Source organism: Suncus etruscus, chromosome 5 (genome assembly GCF_024139225.1).
Source record: "Suncus etruscus isolate mSunEtr1 chromosome 5, mSunEtr1.pri.cur, whole genome shotgun sequence".
Taxonomy (NCBI): domain Eukaryota; kingdom Metazoa; phylum Chordata; class Mammalia; order Eulipotyphla; family Soricidae; genus Suncus; species Suncus etruscus.
Window position 1 is genome coordinate 56,006,029 of NC_064852.1, and position 18,127 is coordinate 56,024,155.

The window sequence follows — 18,127 nt, forward strand, 5'->3', positions numbered from 1 at the left end:
TAATTACCTTAAAGGCATCCTGTCTTTCTCAACTACCACTGTGGAAGCAAGACAGAGGACCAAGCTGAGAGCTACTGGCCAAGATCAGTGTGCCTACTGTAGCGTGCCTACTGTAGTGTGCCCATTGTAGGAAGATGACACATTGGGCATGATAGTGCCCTGAGAGAAGGATTCAGGCCCTGACTACCCAAGAATGATGAGGCCGGAGTTTGGAACCCCTCTGCAAATCTAAATAAAGTACCCATCCCTGTGGATGGGTGGCCAGTGGAATTTCTGGCCAACACTTGTGTCCAGTTTACATACCTACAGAAATACAGAGACCAGAATTCAGCAGAAACAATATTGATGCAAGGAGTTAATGGGACTGAGCTACATGAGTGGACCATGCACTGCAAGTTGGATCTGGCAATGAGTCAGGTAACTGACTCCTGAAATCAGGCTCCCAACAACTCCCTATAGTTTATTAGGGAGAGGCCTCATGCATAAACTTCAGGCTGGGATCCAGTTCTCAGTAACTGATATAAAAGTAATTTGGAGAAATGCTAGTGGCCAAGGTAATACTGGCAGCAGCATATGAGCACTTAATTTTTGATCTGCTGCCTCGAAGAAACCCAAATTATTCCTTGCCATTTATTGAGGGAGTTTCCTGAGGACTGGGCTGAGGGCTGACCACTGGGGCTGGCAAGTTGGTCTCTGGTGGTGGTGAAACTAAAGCCCTCTGCATTCCCCATCTGGGTATACTAATATCTCATCCCATTGGAGGCAAAGAAAAGAATAAGGAAACATATTGAATGCCTCTGGGATGCAGGGGTCTTGGTCCCATGCCAATAACCCTGGAACATACCCCTGATACCTGTCAAGGAAACATGACAGTATAGACAATTATGGGCTCTGCAAGAGGCTAGTAAGGAAACTGAATTTATTCACCCAGTGGTCCCCAATCCCTACACCTTGCTTTCCAGTTGGGGCCCAAAAGGATTTAAATGTTGCATTCTTTTGCATTCCACTGGCTAATTTCTCCCAGACAATTTTTGCCTTTGAGTGGGTGGATCCTGATGATAATAGTGGACAGCTAACCTGAACACAATTGCCACAGTAGTTCAAGAACTCCCCCACAGTATTTGGGGAAGCCCTCCATGAGGAACTTAGGAATTATAGGTGAGACATTCTTATGTAACACTCCTTCAGATTGTCAAAGACTTACTAATAGCCAAAAACCTGGAGGGCATGTGAACCTTTCTACAGACTTTACAGGACAGAGATTATAAGGTGTTAGCAAAGGTGGCTCAGATTTGCCAGAAGAATGCTTCCTACCTAGGCTATGACCTGTATGGAGGTGTTTTAACCCTGTCTGCTTCCCAGAAAGCTGTCACCACATGATATCCCACTTCCATATCCACCAAACAGGTGGGAGAATGCCTGGGGACAGTGGGGTATTGCTGACTCTGAATTCCCCAGTTCACTGAAGTGGAACAGCACCTATATATCATAACAAAAATGGACAAACTTTGGACAGGAGAGATAGCATGTAGGTAGGGCATTTGCCTTGCATGTAGAAGGACGATGGTTCAAATCCCAGCATTCCATATGGGGACCCCCTGAGCCTGCCAGGAGCGATTTCTGAGCGTAGAGCCAGGAGTAACCCAGAGCGCTGCCGGGTGTGACCCCCCCCCCCCCCCCGCCAAAGGAACAATCTTTGCCTGGGGCTCCCAGTAGTAACAAACACTCCGGAGCCTCTAGGTGGCTCTTTTGAAGGCCCCACCACTAGCTATTCCTGATGTGACAAAGCCATTCCCAACTATATGTGGATGAGAAATCGGGGCTTGAGAAAAGAATTCTGACCCTGGCAAAAAACAGATGCATACCTAAGAAAAAAACTAAACCCAGTTGTCACTGGGTTCCTACCATGCCTATGCATAGTAGCAGTCTTGGCAGCACTGGTTCAAGTTGCAGAAAAACTCATCCTGCTGCAATAGGTGGTGCTCGCTCCCAACCATGCAATAAAGGGAGTACTGAGAACCCTATCCCAGAGTAGATGGATCAGTAATGTCAGAATCGCCAGGACCATTCTCTCCTTCTAAATGAGCCCTGCATCAATATAACCCCCTGCTCTGATGAACCCTGCAACCTTGTTCCCTGCAACTGAAGGAATACCCCCACAAATGTGAAGAGTATTGGATCACATATGACAGGGCTAAGAGATGACCTAAAGGACAATCCAGTTGCTGAAGCCACTTATTTCACTAACAGAAGCTGCTACATAGAGGAAAGTGAGAGGTGTGCAGGGGAAGCATTAGTGGGCCACAATGGCGTTGTCTGGAAAGCAGACCTCCCGAAAGGCATCTCCACCCCAGCAAGTCTCTTTCACTAGGCTCTGACACAGGCCTTACATGTGGGAAGAGAGAAGAGAATCAATATCTATAGAGATAATCAATGTGCATTTGCCACCATTCATATTCATGGGGCCATTTATAAGGAGAGGGAGGTTCTGATTGCCTAAAGGAAAGAAATTCGAAACAAGCGGGAGATTTTATACCTTTTTCATGCTGTGTGGGAGCCAAAGGCTTTGGCAGTGATTCAGAAAAGAGAAGGTCCAGTTGCAGCTGGAAACTGATGCCAAAGCAGCTGCCAGAGAGACTTTTGAAGCCTTTCTGACCTCCTTGCCTGCACCCATGCTTCCAGAGAAACTTGACTATACCATGGAGGATGATACTATATTAATAAAAAGGGGAAGTTAGGGGAAAATAGCTAGGTGCGGTATGTAAAGGTGGGGACCATTTTGCCCCAAAGGCCGGGGGAGCTAAACATCTGCACCCACCTGGGAAGTAGAAAGATGAAGGAATTATTATTATTATTATTATTATTATTATTATTATTATTATTATTATTATTTTGGGCCACACCCAAAATAAATAAAGGTGACATTCAGGGGCTACTCCTGGCTATGTGCTCAGAAATGGCTCCTTGTTTGGGGGATCATATGGGACGCCATGGGTAGAACCGAGGTCCATTCCAGGTCAGCCGTGTGCAAGGCAAACACCCTACCGCTGTGCCATCGCTCCACCCCCATATGTCATAGAGAGGGTGGGAAAGCTTGTGGAACGAGGCTGCTAGATGTGTTGTTTGTAGGAAAGTGAATGCAGAATAAAGAAAGGCCAGACCTGGGAAGTGCTCACGGGGTCAGGGGGTGGGCATCAGGAATGTTCTGGGAGGTTAACTTCACAGACTGTCCCTTTAGGAGTTTCTTCACCTTTCTACTCCCCAGGTGGGTGCAGCTGCACCTGTCTGATTAACAGGTCCCCAGGCTTCAGGGCAAACTATCCTTTCCTCTAAGTCCTGAACCCAGTCATCCTCCCTCAACTTCCCCTTTTAGTTAAAATAGTTCTCATCTTCTATATTATAGTAAGAGTTTTCCAGCACATGGGCTTGGGCAAGGTCAGGAGGGCTTCTTTGGTGTCTCTCTGGCAGCTACTTGGTCAGCCAGTTTTGCAGCTGGTTTCCAGCTAAGACCCAGTTTTCTCCTTTCTGATGTCCTGGGCAGTGAATCACTGGTACAGCTTTTGATTCCCACATGACCTGAAGAACATCTAAAATCTCCTGCTTGATTCAAATTTCTTTTCCTTAGGCAGTCAAAAGCCCCATCTCTTATAAATGGCCCTGTGAACATGAATGTTGCAAATACATACTGGCAATCAGTGTAGATGTTGCTTCTCTTCCCTCTCCCAGGTGTAAGGTCTACATCAGGGCCACCAATTTGGCCCACTGGGTAGAGGTGATTTTGGTAGGGCTGCTTTCCAGAGGATGCTTTTGTTGTCTACCACTCACTGTTTTTCACTTAGCTGCCTCCATCAATGAAGTAAGTAGTTTCTAAATTGGGGTGTGGGGGGTCTTTCAGGTCATCTCTCAGTCCTGTCAGGTGATCCAATATCTTTTCCATAGTTGTGGGGTTGTTCTTTCAGTCAGTCTGGAAGCAACATCGCAAGATTCAGCACAGAGCACTGTTGGGGGTGCTATGGTGACGCGGGACTCATTCAGTAGTAGAAACTGGGGCCCAGTGATTCTAGTATTGCTTATTCATCTAATTGGTGGGGTTCTCATGGCTCCCTTAATTGTAGGGTGAGTATGAGCCTCACTCGCTGCCCCAGTGTGAGTTTTTCTGTATCTTGGACCAGCACTGCCAAAGATACTACTATGCATAGGTACCCAGTAGCACTGGATTCAGGTTTCTGTTTAGATAAGCAACCAGTTGCTGCCAGGGTCCCAGTGTTAGGGTTAAGACTCTCTTCATAAGCCCCAGTTTCTCATCCAAATAGAGTTGGAAGGGCTTTGTCACATTGGGAATAGCCAGTGTCAGGGCCTTTCAAAGGGCCACCTGGAGGCTTCTGAAGACTATTCTTTTTGTCAAGTTATTTAGGGCATGTGCCATGAACCAGGGATTCCAGAGCCAGCAATACCCCCATTGTCCCCCAGGAATTCTCTCATCTGTCTGGAGGATGTGGGAATAGGGTACTGTGTGATGACAGCTTTCTGGAAAGAGGATAGCATTTTCACAACTCCAGGCAGCTTATGGCCAAGGTAGAAAGCTTTCTCCTGGCAGAGCTGAGCCTTTTTCACTGACACCTTATAATCTTTGTTCTGCAAGGTCTGTAGGAGGGCTCACATCCTCTTCAGACAATAATTCATCAACATATTGGAGGAGGATTATATAAGAATTTTCATCCCATAATTCTCCAAGGTCCTCATGGAGGGCTCCTCAAATATTGTGAGGGTTTCTTGGGTTTCTGTGGCAACTTAGTCCATATTAGCTATTCACTATAGTCCTCATCAGGATCCATGCACTCGGAATAAAAAGCTTGACTGGGAGCACATAGCCAGTGGGAGGCAGAAGAATGCATCCTTTAGGACCTGGACAATATAGACTGTCCTCTTTGGCCTTAAGAGAGAAAGCACAGTAAAAGTGTTAGGGACTACTGGATAGATGTCCTCAGTCATCTTATTAACCTACTTCAGATCCTTCATCAGTCGGTACTGTCCAGTTCTTGACTACAAAACCAGAAATGTCATCTTGTGTCTCTTGCAGTCAAAGACTGTATGTATGTGGAGGAGTTTGTTGCTTGTGTTACAAGGAAGATGAGGAAAGCCAGCCTGGTTCCAACATGAATATGCAGGTGAAAGGAGCCTTGAGCAGGCTGTCATGTACATGGCCAACAGATTTATTACTGATGTAAAAGTCATACATTATATACACAGCCAGCTGGTCATCTGCTAGGTAGAGATTTGAGGGTGAAAGCTAGCTGCTCCTCAGTGAAGAGATAACAGCTTTATAAGGAATTAACCATGGGGGTGTCTGAAGAAAAAAATCTTCTCCTATAAAGAATTTCAGTATCTTTTTCTTTGTAATAATACTGGAAAATGTGAATACAATGAACAAGTGCAGTTGAACTATTAGACCTTGAGATTTAGAGAATGTTTACTGTAGAATCTCATGAAAGCTTAATCATGAAATTTATTCTGATTCATTGAGATGAGTAGGATGATAGGAACTGACAAGTGGCAGCAATCGACTCAGCTCAGGGTGGTGATTTATTGGGAGGCAAGGAGGATGATGCTTCTGGCTTTCCCCTACAGCCTCACTTAACAAGTTCATTAATAATCTAGATAAACAAGTCATTTAGTTCAGGAATAGCATCTTAGATTACTTGGAGAGGTGTTGGGACTAAAAAGGAAATCTCAGACAATGGGCCCACATAACAGAATACAGATCAAAAAGTAAGTCAAATTCTGAGTGTTAAAGGTATTTTTTCTTGGTAATTTTCCAGTGTATTTGAAGAAAACATAAAAATCTCTGAATAATAAATACCATTATGATTTTCAGTGACTATTTTAAATAATCTCATTTGATTCTCAGCAACCTAAATATGTGTACTTTATTACCTCTTCACTAATGTTGTAAATTGAAGCTCAGAAAGCGAAAGTAATTCAGCAAGATCTATACAAATAATAAGTGATACATTTGGGGTTTGTGTACAGGTCCATTAGTCTTTGAAAATGAATACCGAGTTTTCTGTATTCTTGCTCCTAAGACTGGCTTGGGGATCAGCAGTATTAGCATCACATTGTAAATTATTGGAAATGCAGAATCTCAAGTTTTTTCCTTCCTTTCCTTTCAAAGAATATCTGCATTATTACCGGGCTGCCTAGAAGCTTCAGAAGTCTTTGTTTATATCTTCTGACTATTAAAGGAAAATCCCAATAAAGTAAGAGATTGTGGGTGGGGTTTGGCAATGAATTTTCAGAATCCATGAGACAAAGAATTACTTTAAGAAGGAATTATCGGGGCCGGGAAGGTGGCGCTAGAGGTAAGGTGTCTGCCTTACAAGCGCTAGCGTAGGACGGACCGAGGTTCGATCCCCCGGCATCCCATATGGTCTCCCCAAGCCAGGGGCGATTTCTGAGCTCATAGCCAGGAGTAACCCCTGAGCGTCAAACGGGTGTGGCCCAAAAACAAAAAAAAAAAAAAGGAATTATCTAGACCTGAAACCTTAAATTTAAGATGTAAGATTAGCAACCCAACTTTTAGACCCGACTAAGGCTCTAATCTATGTCTAAATCATCCCAAACCTGTAGGTTTGACCACTCCAGGGGCAACATAGCAGAAATATTAGGCCTACTAAAATTCAGAATGAAGACCCCGAGAGTTGAATGTACAGGACATCTCAGGATTCTTCCTTACATAGAACCCTAGGCTCAGGCATCTTGGAAACTACTGAAGCAATTTCCTACCCATTACATTCTGGAGTCATTAAAATATTGTAAAACTACCCCATGTACCATTTCTCCAACCTTAGGTGAATGAGTCTAAAGCAGAGTCAAACAGAAAATAATCAAAATCAGCTAAGGATGAAACATGTGTAGACTTGCGATCTTCTTCCTCGTATTAAGAGTGAGATGCCTGCCAGAATAGTCATTTTTATTAAGTAGAGACCATACCCACATGAGAGGAGTGAAGACAGAGTAAGTACAGAAAACTCAGACTGTCTTGAGGCAGTATCACCCAAGTGTACATGTAAGACAATCACTCTTTTGGGGTAAAACCAAGTCATAAACAAATAGATATAATGGAACCAGGGATATTCTTTGTTTGGGGTAAAAAAGGTGGAACCTAAGAACATATTAATAAAAGCATGTTATATTTTTACATTGTGCATTACTTTACTTTTACCTTCCTTTTAATCAGTGCTTCTCTTATTAAAACTATTTTACTTCAATATCTGTTACAGAAATTATTTTCGGTGGCAAAAGACAAGAGAGTGGAGAGATAGCTCAACAGTCTGAGGAACATGCTTTGCATGAAGATGCTTTGTTCATCTACATCACCACACTGTTCACTGAGTCCTTCTAGGAATGATTGCCTAGCACTGAGCCAGGCTTAGTCACTGAATTTTGCCAAGTATGATCTCTCAGAAGAGCAAACCAACTAACCAATACATCGTTTTAAAAAAAGACAGAAAGATTTATAATTACTTCTTTTTCTAGAGAGAATATATTTCACCTTAACCTTAAAACCATGCTCTCTGGAAAATCAGGAAAAAGAGACTAGTTCCTACATTGTGCAGATAAAATCTCACAGCATGTAGGAGCACAGTTATGATCTCCCAGGTTTCATCCTATGTACAATACTAATATACATAATAATTTATAACCTTCTCATTCTTGTTTCATATTATGTTACTGCAATCAGATTTTCAATCAAGACAGTGGCCAGCTCAGATATCTTTTACATTCATACTCTTACATTGAGCTCTGATTATTTAGAAAGTAAGAGAATTTTCCAGGGTAATTAAGTCTATATTTGCTTTTATAGCCTTCATTTGTGAAAGTTGCATTTACCATACAGAATAAAGATGGTTCTATTGATGTAAATTTCCTCTAGTTTCTGAAGTCATGAAGTGCTAGTGTTTGTGATCATCTTCATTACCCTAACAGCTGTCACAGAGCCTCACCTGTCCTAGGGAGAAATTCAGTAAATGTATGTAGCTTTTTGTTTGTTTGTTTGTTTTTGTTTTTGGGACACACCCAGCAGCGCTCAGGGATTATTCTTGGCTCTATGCTCAGAAATCACTCCTGGCAGGCTCAGGGGGCCATATGGAATGCCGGGATTTGAACCACTGTCCTTCTGCATCTAAGGCAAACGCCTTACCGCTGTGCTATCTCTCTGGCCCCAAATGTATGTAGCTTAACATTATGAACGAATGAATGAAGATTAGCAATGTTTTTTTTTTCATCTTATCTGATAGTATTATTGTTGTACTTGGAGTACCTTTTATTGTTGACTTCCTGTACACTTAAAAACCAGTGATCTGTGAAGTATCTGAAAATTCTCAAGTTGATGTCCACCTGTGATCACAGACACATTCTTTTTCTAGGCTAACACATGTGTTCTGTTTTGGAAAATCACCCCCAAAATTTATGTTATCATTTTGAGAGCAAATTTTAATAAAAGTTGTTAATAAAAAAACTTTGTTACAATTTTTTATGTATTTGGTGTTCACTGTAATTTATAGTTGGAATATAGGGTTAAAATATTCATTCATTCACACATTCACATTCAACAATTATGAATGCTTTTATTCGTCAATAGTAACAAATATTTGTCTGATTAGATATAATTTATCCAACTTTGTGAAACAAAGAGAGATTCAAGTTATCTAACTTTGTGGAACAAAGGAGACATGACATATTGGAAGTAGAGCATGGAGTTTTATAAGCTTCTAGGATTTACAACTGTATAAGACACTGTGCTGAGTCTGTCTACAGGGTACACTGATGGGGTGGGGGATGCTTAAGATAGAATGCTTGTCTCAAAAAAGATTGCAACCTAGCAAGACCCACACACAATGAATCATTTATCTGCCATGTCAAGGGTAGAAATTGAAGTGTTCTTATCCTAATGATGTACACTGAAGGACAATTAGGGAGATTAGAGTTGAGTGATGGGTCCTAGAAAATCAACTGGAGAAGGAAATACTTGACCTGGGTTTTAAATCCAGAGTAGGATTTGGCCAGGCAGATAGGGAGTAAATGGAAGTTCACTTGACCATATTGGATGATCTAAATACCTAAAATATATAAAGAATTAGAAAATAACTCGAGGAGAGAAAAGTCAATTGTGTCTCAAGTTATATAGTTTATATGAAGGTTAGGTTTGCTTAACATCACTGAGAAGGAATACTTCCTGTTAAGAGTATCTTCTATGCAAATATATTCATAGCTCCATTTTTTTGTTCATTCTTGATATTTTTGAATAGTCTAGTATGTTAAGAAATATTTTTATCTTTAAATTTTAAGCAACTATTTAAAAACAAGAGATACTTAGGAAGTTTGCTGTATATATGTGCTTTTTTGTTTGTTTTTGTTTTGTTTTGGGACCACACCTAGTGATGCTCAGGGTTACTCCTGGCTATGTGGCTATGCACTCAGAAATTACTCCTGGTTTGGGACAATGGGGGATCAAACCGCAGTCCATCCTAGATTAGCCACGTGCAACGCAAATGCCCTACCACTTTGGCCCTGTATATTTGCTTTGCTGTTGTTTGTTTTTTAATCATTATTTAAACACCGTGATTACAAACATGACTGTAGTTGGGTTATAGTCACAAAAAAGATCATCCCCCCCTTCACCAGTGCAACATTCCCACCACCAATGCTCCCTATACCCCTCCACCCACAACTCCTGCCTGTATTCAAGACAGGCATTCTACTTCTCTCACTCATTAACATTGTCATGGTAGTTGTTAGTGTTCTAACTGCACTCTCTCCTCCTTGAGGTGAGCTTCATTTTGCGAGTTGGTCCTTCTGGCCCTTATCTCTGGGCATTATGACAATAATGTCTTTTATTTTTCTTAAAACCCATAGATAAGTGAGACTATTCTGTCTCTATCTATCTATCTATCTATCTATCTATCTATCTATCTATCTATCTATCTATCTATTATCTATCTATCTATCTATCATCTATCTATCTATCTATCTATCTATCTATCTATCTATCTATCTATCTATCTATCTATCTATCTATCTATCTATCTATCTATCTATCTATCTATCTACCTACCTACCTACCTACCTGTCTGTCTGTCTGTCTGTCTGTCTGTCTATCTATCTATCTATCTATCTATCTATCTATCTATCTATCTATCTATCTATCTATCTATCTATCTACCTACCTACCTATCTCTGACTTATTTAACCCAGCATAATTTCCATGTCCATTCATATATAGGAAAATTTCATTTCACCTCTCCTTACAGCTGCATAACATATATGCTTCTTTAAATTTACTTTTAACCAGAAGTGGTTGTTGTGGTATAGCCAGTAGAAAAAACTTTAAGCTATATGATGTTCCTCTTTTCTTCTTCTTCTTCTTCTTCTTCTTCTTCTTCTTCTTCTTCTTCTTCTTCTTCTTCTTCTTCTTCTTCTTCTTCTTCTTCTTCTTCTTCTTCTTCTTCTTCTTCTTCTTCTTCTTCTTCTTCTTCTTCTTCTTCTTCTTCTTCTTCTTCTTCTTCTTCTTCTTCTTCTTCTTCTCCTTCTCCTTCTCCTCCTCCTCCTCCTCCTCCTCCTTCTTCTTCCTCATCCTCCTCCTCCTCCTCCTCCTCCTTCTTCTATTCTTCTTTCTCCTTCTTCTTCGGGGTGAGGATTTGGGCCACACCTGGTGATGCTTAAGGTTATTCCCTGATATACACTAAGAAATCACTCCTGGCTTGGAGACCATATGGAACACGAGGATTGAGTCAGCTGCATGCAAGGCAAACACCCTACCACTGTGCTATCGCTCTGGCCTCCTCTTTCTTCTTTTCAGTGCTTCTATGTAACTACTAAAATAGTTTCTTTTGAAGATGATTTTACATTTCTTAATTTGAAAGCTTCTTGATATTACAAAGCCTGATAACATGATTCTTTTGTCCCAGATATAAGCTACACTGATTGTTTTGTTTTATTTTGAGGAGTCATCTGCTTAGAATGTTTTGGTACTTATTTGCATTTTATGTGGGATACCTCAGTTTTAGTACACTCCCACTAACTATGTCTCTCTGCTTCTAAGTTCTTACCATATTAAGGCTACAAATAGGATGCTTCATGATTTGTCATGTCCTCCTTACACAGAAACCATGCTTTCATCTCTGTAATGGCCCAACTGTATTATATGTGCTGCTAAAGCAAGCATTGAGTTTCTTATATTTATGATTCTGAGTTTTATATAAATTCTAACAGTGCATTCACATGAGGGAATATATTCCTTCACTTCCCTAATTATCTTATTCTTAGTCTACTAAGAATAATTTCATGGTATTTTCCTATGGATTTGATGAAGAGATTTTAGACTGGAAATTCCCCAAACAAAATTAAAACAGAAAAGCTCTCAGATGAAATGAAGGAAGTAGATATCACTGCTATCCTATTTTGTATTTCTTCTCTGTCTTCTAATTCTTAACAAAAAACAGCATTTCAAGACTTTTCTTATTTCATTTTTTATTGTGTTGTCAAAATAGACTTCTGTTCCCTACGGATCTTCACTTTGGTATCTACGATGTGACTTACAGCCCTCAGAAGGTTTATATGACTAACAACCTCTCATAAATGTGAACATAGTCAGAACCCCTGTGATGATTCCTTACTGCCTTTTCCTAAATCACAGCCAAATTTTCAATGTAAGAATTTTCAGTGAAGTCAAAGGTTATGTTCTCTGCTTTCTTTTCTAAAATATTTCATAGTACACTAGGCTCAGAGACCAGGTCTCTTCACAGCTGGTGGTAGAATCAGAGTTGTGGTATTTATTAAGATATAAACCACTTAAAATTTATTGATTTTTAACCTCAAATATGAAAAAGATTACATTATGATCTCCTATAAGAAAAGGAATTTTATTTCAAAAATTTTTTACTTAAGAATGTGTAACTCTGGGCTGAATAAATAGAAAAAGAGATAAGGAACTTACTTTGCACACTGTTGACTTTAGTTTGATTCTGGACATCACATATTTTACCCTGAACACTACTAGGAGAGACCCTTGAACAACACTAAGTGTGCTCCCCAAATTAAAAAATAATTGTGACTTGTTAAAGTCACAAATCTCACCACATTTAAAAATTGTTTTATTTTTTATTTATTTATTTTTTGCACAACACCTGGTGATGTCGAAGGGTTACTCCTGGCTATGCGCTCAGAAATTGCTCTAGGCTTGGGGGACTCTATGGGATGTTAGGGGATCGAACCACTGTCTGTCCTTTAGTATCCTTTGCACAGGTTAGTCATGTGCAAGGCAAACACCCTACCACTGTGCCACTGCTCTGGCCTCTAAATTTTTTTTATTGAGATCAATATGAATTACAAATCTTTCACAGTTATATTTAAGGTACATAATGATAGTGAATTAGGGCAATTCCCACCCTCCCGTGTTGACCTCCCTCCACCACTGTTCCCAGCATATATTTTGTACCTCTACTCTTAGCCCCTGGACTACTAGTATAACAAGTCTTTTTTTGTGTATAGCTTGTTGTAGTGCGGTTCTGTTGATTCTATTGTTGTTTACTTTGGATTGGGTATTTAGGTCTGATCATTTTTTATTTCCTCTCAATGCTCATGAGACCGCTTTGACCCTAGTACCCTCTACTTATTTTTACTCAATGTGTAGGAAGCTATAGAAATATGAGGCTGAACAAAATAATTCATGTTCTATGGCTCTGCTAAAAAGAAAGAGAGAAAGAAGATAGAAAGAAAGAAAGAAAGAAAGAAAGAAAGAAAGAAAGAAAGAAAGAAAGAAAGAAAGAAAGAAAGAAAGAAAGAAAGAAAGAAAGAAAGAAAGAAAGAAAGAAAGAAAGAAAGAAAGAAAGAAAGAAAGGAAGGAAGGAAGGAAGGAAGGAAGGAAGGAAGGAAGGAAGGAAGGAAGGAAGGAAGGAAGGAAGGAAAAGAAGGAAGAAAGAAAGAAAGAAAGAAGACAGAAAAAGACAGAAAGAAAGGACTTATACAGTGACGTTCATCCTCAGAAAATAGGAAACACATTCTTCTCAAGTGCACATGAAGCCTTTTCTAGAATAGACCATGCCGTAGGAGATAAAACTAACTTACATAAAATCACAACTATAATAATTATACCAAGCACACTATCAGACCACAATGTAGTAGAGATTAAGATTGACTATAAAAGGATGCAGAGAAAATTTAACATCTGAAAACAAAACATGCTGCACAATAACAGCTGTATCAGAAAGGAAATCGTGGAAGAAATGAAAAGATTCCTCGAGATGAATGACAGTGAAAAAACAAATTGCCAAAAATCTATGGGACATAGCAAAAGCAGTAAATAGGGAGAAACTTATAGTAGTACCAGCTTATGTTAGGAAAAAGGAAAATGACAAAATCAACATCTTAATGGGACACCTTAACTATCTGGAATACCAGCAGCAAGGAAACCCAAGCACAAGTAGTAGACAAGAAATAATAAAAACTAGAACTAAAATGAACAACAAAGGAACAAAGAAAATGATACAAAGAATCAATAAGATCAGGAGCTCCTTTTTTTTTTAAAGAATAAACAAGATAGACAAACTACTGGAAAGAATCACAAGGAAAAAATGAAAACTCCCAATTACACCAGATTACCAATGAAAGGGGAGAGATTACAATAGAACTTCAAAAAATCCAAGATATTGTGAAAGTTTATTACGAACAACTGTACTCAAGTAAGTTAGGCAACCTAGAAGAAATGGACAGATTCCTGGATAAATATCCCTGGAGAGTTAATAAGGAGGAAGTAGAAAGCCTAAAAAGGCCAATCACATCTAAGTAAATTAAAAAGTAATTAATAAAATTCCACAAAATAAAAGTCCAGGACTAGATGGTTTTACAGCTGAATTCTATCAAGCATTCAGAAAAGAATTACTACATTGATCCTTAGGTTCTTCCAAAACATTGAAAAGACAGGAATTTCCCCTACTTCCTTTTTTTTTTTTTTTTTTTTTAAGAGGGGAAGCAAAAGGGATGCCTGCCAAACCAGACCCCTTGGAAGATTTTCTAGATATTGCACCAAGCAACTTCTTTATTTTTTTTATTTTTATTTATTTATTTATTTATTTATTTTTGGTTTTTGGGCCACACCCATTTGACGCTCAGGGGTTACTCCTGGCTATGAGCTCAGAAATCGCCCCTGGCTTGGGGAGACCATATGGAATGCCGGGGGATCGAACCAAGGTCCGTCCTACGCTAGCGCTTGTAAGGCAGACACCTTACCTGTAGTGCCACCTTCCCGGCCCCAACTTCTTTATTTTTTTGAAACTTTTTTTCTTTATTTAAACATCTTGATTACATATATGATTGTGATTAGGTTTCAGTCATGTAAAGACACCCAGTGCAATATTCCCACCACCAATGTCCCAAATCTCCCTCCATCCCACCCCATCCTCACCTATACTCCAGACAGGCTTTCCATTTCTCTCATTCATTCACATGATTATGGTAGTTCTCTGTGTAGTTATTTCTATAACTGCACTCACCACTCTTTGTAGTGAGCTTCATGAAGTGAGCTGGAAGTTCCAGCCCTCTTCTCATTTGTCTCTGAGGATTGTTGCAAAAATTACTTTTATTTTTCTTAAAACCCATAGATGAGTGAGACTATTCTGCATCTCTCTCTCTCTCTCTCCTTCTGACTTATTTCACTCAGCATGATAAATTCCATGTACATACATGTATAGGAAAATTTCATGACTTCATCTCTCCTGATGGCTGCATAATATTCCATTGTGTATATGTACCACTGTTTCTTTAGCCATTCGTCTGTTGAAGGGCATTTTGGTTGTTTCCAGAACCTGGCTATTGTGAATAGTGATGCAATAAATATAGGTGTGAGGAAGGGGTTTTTGTATTGTGTTCTTGTTTTCTTAGGGTATATCCATAGGAGAGGAGTAGCTGGGTCGAATGGGAGCTCAAGTTCCAGATTTTGGAGGAATCTCCATATCGCTTTCCATAGAGGTTGGACAAGAAGGCATTTCCACCAGCAGTGGATAAGAGTTCCTTTCTCTCCACATCCCCGCCAGCACTGATAGTTCTCATTCTTTGTGATGTGCGTCAATCTCAGTGGTGTGAGGTGGTATCTCATCATTGTTTTAATTTCCATCTCCCTGATGATTAGTGATGAGGAGCATTTTTTCTTTTTTCTTTTTTCAATTATCTTTATTTAATGACTGTGATTACAAACATGATGGGAGCATTTTTTTCATGTGCCTTTTGGCCATCTGTATTTCTCTTTTATCAAAGCATCTGTTCATTTGTTCTCCCCATTTTTTGATGGGATTAGATGTATTTTTCTTGTAAAGTTCTGTCAGTGCCCTGTATATTTTGGATATTAGCCCCTTATCTGATGGGTGATGGGTGAATGGTTTCTCCCACCCAGTAGGTGACTCTTGTATCCTAGGCATTATTTCTTTTGAGGTGCAGAAGCTTCTCAGCTTAATGTATTCCCATCTGTTGATCTCTGCTTCCAGTTGTTTGGAAAGTACAGTTTCCTCCTTGAAGATGCCTTTAGTCTCAATATCATGGAGTGTTTTACCGATGTGCTGTTCTATATACTTTATGGTATCAGGTTTTATATCAAGGTCTTTAATCCATTTGGATTTTACCTTCGTACATGATGTTAACTGGGGTCTATGTTCGCTTTTTTGCAAGTGGCTAACCAGTTCTGCCAGCACCACCTTTGAAGAGGTTTTCCCTGCTCCACTTAGGATTTCTTGCTCCTTTGTCAAAGATTAGGTGATTGTATGTCTGGGGAACATAGTCTGAGAACTCAAGCCTATTCCACTGATCTGAGGGTCTGTCTTTATTCCAATATCATGCTCTTTTGATAACTATTGCTTTGTAGTACAGTTTAAAGTTGGGGAAAGTAATACTTCCCATTTTCCTTTTCCCTAGGAGTGCTCTCGCTATTCAAGGGTGTTTATTGTTCCAGATAAACTTTATAAGTGTTTGATCCACTTCTTTGAAGAATATCATGGGTATTTTTAAGGGGATCGCACTAAATCTGTATAAAACTGTTTGGGAGGGTTCCCGTTTTTTTTCAATTTAATGGAAGAGCCTGGCTAGGATTGGTAGTAGCTCCTCTTGAAAGATTTGAAAAAATTCATTAGGAAAGCCATCTGGGCCTGGGATTTTTATTTTGGGCAGATGTTTGATTACAGTTTCAATTTCCTCAGTAGTGATGATGGTGTTTAGATATGCTACATCCTCCTCAGTTAACTGTGGAAGGTTATAAGTGTCCAAGAATTTTTCCATTTCTTCTAGGTTCTCATGTTTAGTAGCATAAAGTTTCTCAAAGTAGTCTCTGATTACCCTTTGAATCTCTGTAATATCTGTTGTGATCTCCCCCTTTTTATTTCTAATACGAGTTATCAGATTTCTTTCTCTCTCTTACTTTGTGAGTTTTGCCAGTGGTCAATCAATCTTGTTTATTTTTTCAAAGAACCAACTTCTGCTTTTGTTGATCTTTCGGATTGTTTTTTGGTTTTCCACTTCATTGAGTTCTGCTTTCACCTTTGTTTTTGTTTTGTTTTGTTTTAGTTTTTGGGTCACACCCGGCTGTGCTCAGGGGTTACTCCTGGCTCAACACTCAGAAATAGCTCCTGGCAGGCTCAAGGCACCATATGGGACACTGAGATTTGAACCACTGACATTCTTCATGAGAGGCAAACACCTTACCTCCATGCTATATCTCTGGCTCCAATTTCAGCTTTGCTATTTCCTTCTGTCTTCCTATTTTTGGTTCCTTTTGTTGGTAATTTTCTAATTTTTTGAGCTGCATCATTAAGTTATTCAAGTATGCACCCTCTTCCTTCCTGATGTGTGCTTGTAGAGCTATAAATTTTCCTCTCAGGACAGTTTGTGTCTTCATTATCATTTGTTTCCAGGAAAGTTTTGATTTCATTTTTTATTTCATCTTGACCCACTGGTTGTTCAGTAGCAGGATATTTAATTTCCAATTGTTAAAGTTTTTCTTCTATGTAGTTTTGTAGTTCACATCTAATTTCAGAGCCTTGTGGTCAGCAAAGGTAACCTGCAAGATTTCTATCCTCTTGATACTACGGAGGTATGTTTTATGTGTCAGCATGTAGTATATCCTGGAGAATGACCCATGTACATTGGAGAAGAATGTGTATCCAGGTTTTTTGGGATGGAGTGTCCTGTATATATCTACTAGTCCTCTTTCTTCCATAACTCTTTTCAGGGCTAGTATGTTTTTGTTGGGTTTCAGTCTGGTTGACCTATCAAGTGTTGATAGGGCCATGTTGAGGTCTCCCACAATTATTGTGTTATTATTAATTTCTTCTTTTAGATTTGTCAGTAATTATATTAGATAATTTGCAGGTCTTTCATTGTATGCATATATATATTTAATAGTCTGATTTTTTCCTGTTGCACATATCCCTTGATTAGTACATAGTGTCCATCTTTGTTCCTTACCAATTTTCTGAGTATAAAGTTGGTGTCATCAGAAATTAATATGGCCACCCCAGCTTTGAGGGTGTTGTTTGCTTGGATGATTTGCCTCCAACCTTTGATTTTGAGTCTATGTTTGTTCTGACTATTCAGATGTATTTCTTGTAGGCAGCAGAAGGTTGGATTCACCTTTTTGACCCATTTTGCCACTCTGTGTCTTTTAATTGGTGAATTTAGTCCATTGACATTGAGGGAGATGATTGTCATAGGATTTAATGTCATCTTTGTAGATAAGTTTGCTGTGTTTGTTGGTCTCTCTTGTCTTAGAGTAGACCTGTCAGTTTTTCCTTTAAGGCTGGTTTATCATCTGTGAAGTTTCTGAGCTGTTGTTTATCCATGAAGATTTGTATCCTTCCTTCAAACCTGACTGTGAGTTGGGCTGGGTGCAGTATTCTCAGTGAGGCATTCATTTCATTCAGTCTTGTCACAATATCCGACCACTGTCTTCTGGCCTTGAGAGTTTCTTGTGACATGTCTGCTGTAAGTCTTAGGGAAGCTCCTTTGAATGTAATTTCCCTTTTTAATCTTGCTGCTTTCAGTATTCTATGTCTATCTGTGGGATTTGTCATTGTAACAAGGGTGTTTC

General features: G+C 39.5%; 1 non-coding gene across 1 annotated transcript; it reads right to left on the bottom strand.

Annotated features, from left to right (window-relative positions):
- Positions 1 to 11,118: 11,118 nt before the first annotated feature.
- Positions 11,119 to 11,220, bottom strand: LOC126009906 (U6 spliceosomal RNA). Its single transcript, XR_007496074.1, has one exon. It is a non-coding gene; the product is annotated as a U6 spliceosomal RNA (small nuclear RNA).
- Positions 11,221 to 18,127: the final 6,907 nt, after the last annotated feature.